We start from the raw sequence: 12,020 nt of genomic DNA, 5'->3' as shown, positions 1-12,020 counted from the left end.
ATAATACATTCATAAAGTTTTCACCTCTGTCTTTTTATCTTTTTCAAAGACATATCCATATGCTATCTGATTTATTCCCAATCCCACAAAGTAAAATTAAAAATAATAATACTACATTAACAGTCTCCAAATGAGGATAGAAATTAGAACCTGAGACAGGTGTGCAATCAATCTGAGTATTCCTGAACTGCAATTCAATTAACCTAGCTATATGAAAGTCCAGGTTTACCTCATATTCATGACCCCATGCTCAAATTTGATTGGAAACAATTCTTGGTGAATTCTGAAGAGGAAAAATGGTTGCACTATTATTTGCCTTGGATCCAAGAATGAATTTACCTAGAATATAGAGTCTGTATATACTGTGCCTGACTCGGTATTCCCAGTGTCTTGTATCTGTTTCCGTGGCATATGTTTATATGCCAGAATGCATTATATGCTGAAAAAATAGGACACGCAGACTGCCTGCAAAACACTGGATGCCCAAAGCCTACATGCACTAGTGTGAATGTTCAAAACCACGTGAAAGACATAATCTTGATCCCAGGCTCAGTACCCTGAAGTCAGTTTATGTTTAGCTTAGCTTTCCTGACACCAGTTTATCTGCTCCTCCTGACTGGTGACAATTCCTTCATTTTGGAAAGCAAACCTATGCATTCTAAATATTGCTGAAATGACTTTTTGAATACATGGAGAGAAGGCAGTGTAACAGGTTAGTTTTCAAAAGGCAAGCACTGTAATGGCATTCCTGTTTATCTTTCATATCAAGGACCATTGTACTACTTTGGCTAACTAATAAACAGAGATTTTTTTTCAGCAATCTTTTGCTGGGTGCTTACATGCAATCTGCTGAGCCTTCAAGACAAGCAATACTCTTCTGCTTGAACAGAATATAAAATTGTCCTTCTACCTGAGGCATGGGTACTTCAGATGATAGGCCAGAAAGCACTAGTTTGTGAATTAGAACCCAGAGTGCAGCACAGAGCATTTATTTATGTATAAGTGAGATACCATTAGACAGAACTAAGAGTTTCTAAATTTATAATTTGGTAACACTTTGCATGTTATCTACTACAAGCAAAGCACCTGCATGATAATTTAACAGAGTTGTTATCAGACATTTCTTCTTCACTCACAGAAAAGCGTGTTTCCCATTTCCCTTCTCTCACCTTTTGACCATTTCTCCCTCTTTTGCCTGGAATAGATTTCTTTGGGTCTGCTCTGCGGTGGGAGTTCTTTCTGTAACAAGAAGGTGGAATGTTTTCACTCTGTATCCATAAATCTTGTGGACACATATTTTAAGTCAAGAGAGAACACAGACCAGTCCATTGCATGGTAGAAAAAAACTTCCTCTATTCAAACTCTTTTACAGACTAGTAGTCAGTGGTCTGGTAGAAAATTTGAACTCTAATCCATCTCCTTCATAAACCACTGAATCTGGGGGAACAAAACAACAACAACAAAAAAAAAAAAAAAAACAAAACCAAAACAAACAAAAAACCACAACAAAAAAAACCACACAAAAAAAACAAGCACATTGTCAATATTCCTGCTTTATTTCTTTAAACTGGGAAATGGGTGGAAAAAACAGCATCAACAGCAAGGACACGTGTTATCTGTTAAATAACAGAATCACTACTTTGGAAAGGGGATGCCCTCGGAAGTGAAACAATTAGAGCAGTTTTCGATTTTCAAACTGGAACACATCATGGTAGTGAATATTTAAGAAATAATCTAGTTAAAATGTACAGTTAATGTCTTTCGTCTTTATTGTGTCTTTTAGTTTGTGTTTAAAAATACAAGTAAAAAAGGAATAAAAATAGTGAAATGGATCGAGCTCAACATCTGATGCTTGTGTGTTTCTGAGAAAAAAGTTATATTCTGTCATCATTTGCCTTCTCATCTAAGCTACTGCATCATACTGACACTGTTGTGTCATGCAGCATCTGTAAAGGAATATCTAGACTAAGTGACAACATAGAGTTGATGCAATATTCAACTGTTTTCCCATTACAAAAATTGTGATGAGCTGATATGCAAAATTCTGATATCCAATTTGAAGACTTTAATCCCATGGGACAATTCAGATATCTCTAAATTCACATGCACATTGTAGGAAAATACATTTTCAAAATTTGTGTGGCATCATAAGTTTTTATTAAATTTAAGAACAGTCATAATGCTTTACTCACTGATGCTATAAAAATCCCCACAGGGGACCATTATTTCACATTTGTATCACAACAGCACATGGAAATTAGTCAGAGACAAACCTCTTTGTATAACACACCTAATCAACAGCATGAGGAGACATTATTCTGACAGACAAGAACTTACCATTTAAAAACAGAAGCAACATGTGAAGGCATGAACCATGGGAATGTAATTAAATGTGTGTTAGTGTTTATATGTGTATGTGTCAATACATATACATACAATGCATGTATGTTCACACAAATATATATACATGTACCGTGAGTGTAAGTTGGTATGTGAATGCAATAAGCATAGCATTTATGCTTTTTTATTTATATATATTTTGACAGGAAAGTAAATAATGAACAATTTACTCTGTGGTATAATTTGTAGAATCAACGTACATTTTTTAATCCTAACGCTTTTTGTCTAGACGCTGTTTCAGTTTCTTTAAAATTAGATACATGCAGTCATTGTATAATACAGATTCATTAAAACTATTTTTAAAATAAATATTTTTGAATCTTAATTATGTATTGTGACATTAACATTAGTAGGTTGTAAAGTAAGCCACAGAATATGCAAGTGTAAATATGCTTTTACTGCTCTTATAAAAACTTAAAGGGAGGTGAAAGCCTGACTTGACGTAGCTTCACTTGTGATTGATATCCTGGATGTTTCCTGGGTTTATGTATATTACACTGCTTTTTCTGGTGTGATAGAGTTACACTTCCAGCACAGTTGTTGAGTTTCCGTTAGTGCTAGTTAGTTGACAAATAAAATATGCATGCTTACTGTTTTAATTAACATTCTTGGAGATTTTTGTATGTTTTGTAAACGGTGACATTTCAAAGATCTCAAAATTTTGGAAAAAGAAGGGACACCAATATTTTCATCATTTCATATTTTGCTGCAAAGCATATTTTTAGAAAGCTTTATGACTGCTTCTCCTCTTGTTGTCTGGAGGCTATTTCAGTTATTGATTTAACATAAAATATTATTGATTATTTTAGATAAAATAGATCAGAAATTGAAGGAAGAATCTGTCCTTAACTCCTCCTTTTTTCTCGGAAAGTTCCAATTAGTCCTGGCTGAATGTGTAACAGAGCATCTCTTTCAGCTGTGGATCTGTAATTCCAGAGTTTGTAATTTTATTTACAAAGAGGAAGGATACCTACTTTTCCAACTAACAGTGTGAATGATTTGTCCTGGTGCAGTAGCTTAAAACTAAGGGAGCCCTGAGGCCTAACACATTGTTTTGCTACAAGCTTTAGGAACAATATATATCTTTTGGGATTCTCTTTAATCTATCTACCTCAACAATTCTGGTGTGTTATCCAAATAATGTCTGTTCAGTGAAATAGCAACCTGGATTCTAGTCTGTAGAGCAAGTTGGAAGAATGCAGTAGATCAGATGAGAGGCCAATCAAACTATCCAAGTATTATTTGGGTGTGATTCACTTAGTTTCTCAGAATTTCATAGACTATGCTCTAATTAATTATATAGCTTAGGTGATTTATTGGCACATATAGTACATTTATTTTTAGTCATATCCATATCTATCAGCGGCACATCTATACCATACACTTCAAAGAACTGGAAACAATACAACTTAAATTCAGTCAGGAATGTACATGATGACCGATGCCAGGAAGTCTAACTATATTAAAAATGCATTGGACTATGTTGTCAAGATATGTTTAGTGTGGTTTGAGAACCTGTAGTTCTAATTGGCAGTACTGTATTCCCTGTCATTTTATGCTTATTGGTGACTAAAGAAAACATAATAGGTATAATGTTAAAACAGATTTCAACAATACAAATTTGATAATGAATAGATTATGCTTTCTCAGGTGGCTTTTAATTATGGAAATATTTATTCATTTTTCTTTAAATTGTCAGTAGAAATAACATTTATTTTTCATATGGGAAAAAGAATGAGGTAAAATGATCTTGTGATTATGTCATATGATTGGAAGATAAATATCAAGGATCCGTTTAAAGTCGTCGTTTTCCAGCTTTCTGATAGTTCACAATTATGAAACTCCTTGTAGTCTCAAGTGAAAAATGTTGCAACACATTCCTATAGATCATTATTACTAGTGCTAATTAAAAATGTGAACTTGAGACTTTGGGAAGTGGTAATTTAAGGTTACCTTTGAGTTAATTATGTAGGCTCATTAAAATATTGTTACATAATGAACAATGAGTTTTTTAGATTTTCTGCATTACAAAATATTAATACATTGAAGAAAAAGTGTATGGGGTAACTAAAGAGAATTTATATTGATTCAAATCACTGATGCTTTTAAATATCTGCATAAGAGTGAAGAGGAGTTACTGAGAGTGGAATACTAATATTAATCTTTTTCTGTACTTTAAATATTTTGTTGTTTGCTATTTAAAGTCATTTTAAAAGGCATTGAACTATAGTTACTGATCTGTGTTAGCTGCTTTTGTCTTTTAGAAATCAGCTATTTTCAGTGGAAAAATATAATAGACATCAACTTCCAGGAAGCACATTGTTTGTAAACATCCATTTCTGAATTAAGTCATCTTTTATTGAGTTGTGGTCTGAAAAAGACTAATAACCACGTTCTAAATCTGGCCTTGCTGCAATTCAGCTAGCCGAATTGCCGTGTTTACAGTAAAATGCAATTATTCCATATCTCCCAGGCTTTAAATTTGCATGCCACATTAGGGATGCAGTTTCTAAACCATATAGCACTGACAAAAATGACAGGATAATGCATTTCCAGAGAATGTAAGATCTGTCCCAGGATGTGATGAAAATGCATTAAAGAAACCTGTAATGTGGAAGGACATCTTGAAAATCAGAACTCTATGGCTTTGTTTCTTATTATTTAGCTTGAGCTCACACAACAGAACTCTTGCATTGAAATATTTTCTCATTTTAAGGAATTAATGGCTCTCCACCAGTCCTTTAACATGTAAAATGAGTAGGTTACTTGTGTCCAGTACATCCAAAAAGAGCCAGGATAAAATAAACATAAGGAGTTGGATATCTTGGAAAAAATCTGTCATGGGTTTGGGTTAATCATCTCCAGAAGAAATTCAACTTGATGCCTGAAATGTAAGACTTCTTGGAGAAAGCAGTAAAGCCTGAGGCAGTGTTGATCTGAAGGAGTGCTCTCCATGGGTCAGAGCTGCTCTGCTGGCAGAGTGCAAACCCAGTTCACAACAGCGGTACGCTGAAAAGTTGTAAAAGACTGCAGGGGCCTTACAGTGCACGCACTCAAGCTTCAGTTACATAGTTCTAGTGGCCTAGTTTCTTATTATGAAGTAAAACTAAAAAATAAAATCTGTGCCTAATTTTCTAGCCTCCTGTCCATCAATGATACTGTAGGATTTTTTCAGTATTCATGGGATGAAGCAATCCTATTATAGTATATATTTAAAAATAAGTATGTATAACATAATTTATGTGCATTTATGCAGTCCAGTTCAGTGTCTGAATATTTATAAATCATCTAGACATGACATTTTAGTAATAATCTTACTTTTCACCTTCAACTGTTTGTTGTTTGTTTTTTTTTTTAAAAAAAAGGATTTTCTATTTGCCTGAAGTTTCCAAACATGAGGTATTTGACATAGGTACATACCAACTTAATATTATGAATTATCATTGTGGTTCCAGTTTTTAGGGTTCCTGTATTCACATGTTAAAGGTTTCTGACTTCATATTTCACCTGCCTGTGTATTATCTCTTTGTTCGTGTCTCCACTGTTTTGCAGACTGTTTTTTATAGACCTGTGGTAGTATAAGGACTTTATTAGTGCACTAGACTTAACTATGGTCTCTGATGTGTGTTTGTTCCAATAAATTTCCAAAACTTGGGTTTTATTCAGTGTGTAGGCTAACACCTGTGCTTTCATAACATATTGGTTTACCACTGTTTAGCCTAAAAGGAAATGCACATAAGAAAAAAAAAAAAAAAAGTCTTACAGCTTTTTACTAATAACTACCCAATGATGACTTCAATGGGAAGGAGACTTCACCCAAAATATCATCAGAGGTTGGAAACCATTTTTTCTCATTGATGAATAAGGTAGCACAAAAGTTAAGATAGTTTTACTTGCATCTTCCGAGATTCTACCTCTCTTTTTTTCTCATTTTCGTGACATTTTATGTCCAAAAGCTAGGTAGTGTAGCATCTGCATCTCAGCCAATGTATACATAAACAAGCTGACTTCACGTTCACAGCTTTTAATACTACATAAGGCAATCATTTTAGATGAATAGACCCCTGAGTACCAAAGCATTTCAAATCCTTTTTCATTTGACCATTCAATGACCTGATAACTATTTCCTGTCCCTAAGTAAGGTTGTGACCCAGGTCTTAAGAGTGCAAAAGACAGATAATTTTAGCAACAAGTTAAATCCAAATGGATTTGGTTGGAGGGGGTAAGGGAGAATAGGTTGGGCTAAATTCCTCTAAAATAAAATGTTGCAGCACTTGGATTTAGTACATCTACTTAAAAGTAACTGTTGAATTTGTTGCCTGGAGAATGTAGTCAGTATTGGGATGGTTTGTTTATTTGGTTTGCTTTGATTGAATAGTACCCAATACTATTTTAAATTTAAAAAAAAAAAACAGTTGAAGAGGTCATTAAAAAAGTATTTTTAGATATATTCCAATCATTTTCCGAAGTGACTGTTTCAAGAATTAAAATCATATTGGTATGCAAATGGTATTTTAATAGGCCACAAAAAATGTATGTTCTGTGTCCATAAAAGTATCATGAATGCTGCATTGCACAAATGTTCATCTTGCAAAAGAATTTCCATTTGTTATGGAGTTATGAACAAGGGATATAATGTATTGTTAGAAATATTTTATAGGTGGAAATCTTGTTTCATTTGGGTAACGTGATACATTTTAAATCACAACTAACGTTTCCTGTAGCTGTATATTTAAATAGCAATGCCTCTGCATATTTTAAGTACCTTTAGAGGTGAATTAAAGGATGGTCTTCACCCCAAAGCTATTAATTGATTTGAAAATGTAATTGAGTTTCTTGTAAAAGAATTCTTTTTTTGCTATTCAGTAATGGGAGCTATGGTGTTGTGGAGAATTAATACTGTTAATGACGTCAGAGATCTACAGCTTTCCAAAAAGGCCATTTTCATGTGTTTAATATTGGACACATATTTAAATGTCTGTCTTTTTTATAAGTAATAAAGTTTTGGTTCCGATGTATAATATATTTTGGTAATGTGCAATACTTTTCAAGAAAAACATTAACACAAGACTCTAAAATTGAAATCTAGTTATTAAAAATTTTCTGATATTCAATATTAACACTTATAACGAAGTCCTATCTATGCCTTTACAAGTTTCATGTGATCTATAAAATAGTATGTATGGTAGACTTGCACAATTTTAAAAGGCATTTCAAGTAACTCAAATATTTTAATAAGAATATACAATCATTTAGTGATATCTGTGTTAACTTCTGTGCTGTGTTATTCCTGTAATGTCCATCCTCCAACTTGATAACTTTACAGTTCAACTCTTACCGTGTCCAATACAGAAATATTTTAGCAGTTTGAAATTCATAAGTTTGTGCTGTTTTGATGTATGCACTGCAGATATTTTATCTGTCTTATGTGTATAAAAAAGTAAGAATACTGAAGTTTCCAATTATTTCGATGTATCTGTTTTTTTTACATATTCTTAAGAAAAGCTGCATACAGAGATAATATTTTGAATATAATTTTATTTACATGACAGTATAAAATAGTTCTGCCTATGCAGGTTTATTGTCAGGTTAACTAATCCAATGTGGTTATTATTTCATAAATTGCTACATTTGTAGAATCTTGTGATAACCCAGTCCAGGTAACAAGATAAAGAAATACAAGTAGCCAGACCAAAGAACAACTTTATATCACTTTCATAATCATCGCTGAACAAGCAGATTATTAATAACTTTATTTTTCTAATGGTTTCTAAATGCAGATTGAGCATCAGGATTACTTGGAAATTGACTGTAGAAAGTAATTTCCCTAAAGCTCTTGCATGCTTACTGTTTACTTAGCAAGCTTAGTAATTCTCAGTTTGTGAGAGACCAGAGATATCTTTTGTCAAAGATAAAATTTAACTTTTAAAAATAAGGGATTTAAACACTACTGTGTATTTCAAAGTTAAATTTACTGGGAATTTGCTTTAGTAGCTGGTGTGTGTTTTGTAATTGAGAAATTAGTAGCACATAGCTTCCTTTCTTTTTACATACACTACTGAGGCAGAAAGTTCTGATTTAACCTACCAATGACCTGACTTTGTTTGTTCAGATGACAGTTCTAAAAGTGTGCAGAGAATATTCCCTTTTAATACAGTTATTTGCCGCAAGCCGTGACCTCACTCCCTGTCAGGGAGCAGGTCTGAATTGGCCCTTTCTCTGATATCGTGACATTGCTTCTGTTGCCTCGATTGTGACCTCTGATTGCATGATACCCCTGAGAGTTCAATTTAATAAGCGTGACTCCTGACTCTTAGCCAGGTCTGCCTTCTTAGGTTTTGTCAGACTTTACTTGTAGTCTGGTCCACATATGCTAAAACACTGCATAGGCTGTCATCATACCATGTGAGTTGTGTGCCATTGTATTCAAAATTCTCTTTCACACATCTCTCATTTATTGCAAATGGAAATATTTATAAAAGCTTACTTGGAATAAGTTTTAAAAGTTGCTTCTTCCACAGTTATGGCTGCCCAGGATTTTTGTTTTTTATACCTTTGTACAAATAGTTATTATTATTTCCCTATGTTACTAAGCATGTGGGTTATCCATGCATCATACTAATTCCTTACTTTGAAATTTATTTGCCCTATGAGAGTGTTATATATTTCTATGACTTCCCATCAACAATATGTTTGTTTATTGTAAAAATACTAGGGGCAAATCCCCTTTTTTCATTGCATAATTAATACAGTTGCACAAGAAGACAGTACTGATGAGCACCCAGAGCGCTGTGAGATGTAGTTATTCACAACTAGTCAGGTGAAACCTGAAGAATCTATTTGGAATCCAGGAGAAGGTGAGTAGTATTAAGACTTTTAAAATATCATCAAAAATTAAGTATCTTGGGTTTAGTGACTATTTTGCTACATCATTGTATTTTTTTCTCCTGTTTTCCTCCTCTTCTAGGCAGAATTCTGAAGGAGAGTCTGTTCAGAGACCTGTCTGCCTTGAGGATGATGAAGCTGTTCAGACATTTCTCCAGTTTTAGTATCCCCTGATGTATTCACTGAACCAGAATATGGAGAAGTTCAAAGATTTGAGAGTTTCAAGCACCGTGGTACAAATTACAGACATGTTTCTGTATTTACTTACATACATACTTTTGTATTCTCATTGCAGATACATATACCTTTTTTATAGCCTCTGAATCAGTACCTCTAAAATACTGCTTCTAATCAACATGTTTAACATTTCAGAAAAACAGAAAAATCTTGATGAACATAATAATGCTTTATGCTCAGTTTTGTAGTTAAATTGAAAAGCTTTCTGTAAATGTTACCATTTAATATTTCTTGATTTCAACTGTTTTAAAGAATTACTCTTGTATGAAAAGGAAATTATATTAGAATCTTTCTTATAAAACCAGTTCTCCGATATAAGGCGAAAAGTGAGTATTGTTACATTCAAACATGACAATGAAATGTTGTTCATTCTTCTTCATGACAGTGACTTAGAGTGGTTTGGCCAGTTAACTCATATTGAAAAAAAATCATAGTTAATCATGTACATATTTAATACATATACAAATTCCCGTGTAAGTTAATATAATTTTAGAACCCTGATTTAGTCTATAAGGTTATATAATATAATCATATAATCGTCTGTTCCCTTCTTAGGGAATAAACAGTATAACATTAGCTACTGAAGTTCCTTAATCTCAAGTGGGAGTTTGCTTACCTAATTGGAATCTATGGGGTTTCACTCCTTTTTAGATCAAACCTTAATGCTCTGTAAATTCCTGTGCTATCTTCAGGAGCTTAGATAATTGGCTGCAAAGTTAGGAATGGACAACTGTTTTACCTGTTGTTAGACAACAGGTAAAACAAAGCATACATTTAAGTTAATTAGTTATGGCTGTCTTGAAAGCTATTGCATATATAAACAGAATCCACAAAACAAATTCATCTATTCAGAATCATCATGGTAGCTACCTTATTCCCTCCTTTTTGAACGAATTTTATATATGTACATATATATATGTATAGACACATATATATATATATGTACATATATATGGAGGGTTTTGTAGCAAGTCTAGCTTAAAATTTTAGTAAAAATTAAACTGATGTAAACATACCTACTATAATAAAATAGTTATAATCAAGCTTAAAGAAGATTCTGTTCAGTAATAGAACTGGGTTTTTTTGTTTTGTTCATTTTCTCATTAAAAAAATAAATAAAGGTCTAAACAAAATTCTATAAAATAGTAGTCAGGGCTAATTTATTCCTTTTTCAACTCTGATTTCTTCCTTCAGTGAAGTAAATCATTCAGAACTTCTCTGCATGGATAGAAAAATATCGTGCCATTATAACTATAACTGATCCAAATTCAATATAGTTAAGTCAGTTCAATTCCCCTGGGGCTGAATACTCTTGAATATGTGTTGGTTTCTCTAAAATTATATACTGTGTTTCAGTTATTGCATTTTTCATGTGCTTACAAGCTGAAAATTTCAATCCAGTTAATCAAGAAATCTAGAAAAATACTAATCTCTTTGAGCCATATGAACTCAAAATTGACCCAGGGGAACTTGTAGGCAAATTGTGGTTTTGTTTTGCTTTTTCACCTGTCCTTCTTTACAAATGGAGTTTCCTGGGTTTGGATTATTTTGTCCCTTTCTTCTACTTTTAAGTCCTTCAGTACAAAAAAAAATATATCTTAATGGTTGTCACACTCAATAAAATTTACTGTGTTTTGTATTTTTTGCTCTCTTGATAGGGGACAACATAGTAGTTAGACCTCCTGTGCTCTTACAAAATACGCCTTTGTATTTGTTTTCTTGAGAATTCCTTTGGAAGATCTGATGTCTTAAATAATTTTACTTGGTTTATTGAATTTAAAGAAAGGTATTCCTCTGACTTGGACTCTATACAAAGTGGTAACCTTTCCTTGCTTGGGAATACTGTTTCATTACTGAGCAGCTAAACACTTCTGTTCAAGTTCTTGGTTGTTTCTGTCAGTTAATCTTAAGAACTGGGGATATATAGAAATAAAATCTATCAGAAGATTCTGTAAAATTTTTTGATGTTATGCATCTCTTAATTTTCTCCTGAGCAATATAAAATCCATTCCTCTTTTCAGTAGGGAACATCCGTCATTAGGGGGTTTATTAATTCCCAAAGATTATGAGAAAAAAATAGAGGTAAGAGTCTGTACTAGGCAGATTTAGGGAAAGATACATTATGTGAGAGTATAAACGGTAAGGATAAACAAAATAGGCTCAAAATAGGCTTATTCCTTATATTTACTAATGGATAACTAAGCATGGAAACACTGAACATACCATTTCAAAATATTTTTTTTACTCCTCCTTGAGTTCTTTGGTTCTTCAAGGGCCTTGACTATCCAAAGATCTCTGGTAACTCTTGGCTATACTTCAGATTTACTTCTTAGCAGCACTGTTGATGAAATTTGCCTGTGCTGAGTGGCTGAAGCAAATAGTATGTGGACTACAGAACACCCTCTTCATAGAAGACTACACAAAAGAATAATGTGAAAGTCCAACATAGTGCTGTGAGCTTTTTATGTTCTTTTTGAACTTCTGAAAGCCAGAATGGA

General features: G+C 33.1%; 1 protein-coding gene across 1 annotated transcript in view; it reads left to right on the top strand.

Annotated features, from left to right (window-relative positions):
* LRRIQ1 (leucine rich repeats and IQ motif containing 1) overlaps positions 1-12,020 on the top strand; it is a 118,286-nt gene that overhangs the window by 74,642 nt on the left and 31,624 nt on the right. The gene's annotated exons all lie outside the window — the stretch shown is intronic.

This window comes from Athene cunicularia, assembly GCF_003259725.1.
Source record: "Athene cunicularia isolate RWA chromosome 1 unlocalized genomic scaffold, athCun1 chr1_part2, whole genome shotgun sequence".
Classification (NCBI taxonomy): Eukaryota; Metazoa; Chordata; class Aves; order Strigiformes; family Strigidae; genus Athene; species Athene cunicularia.
Note: the sequence above shows the minus strand (reverse complement) of the source record. Positions and strands in the feature narration are given on the sequence as shown.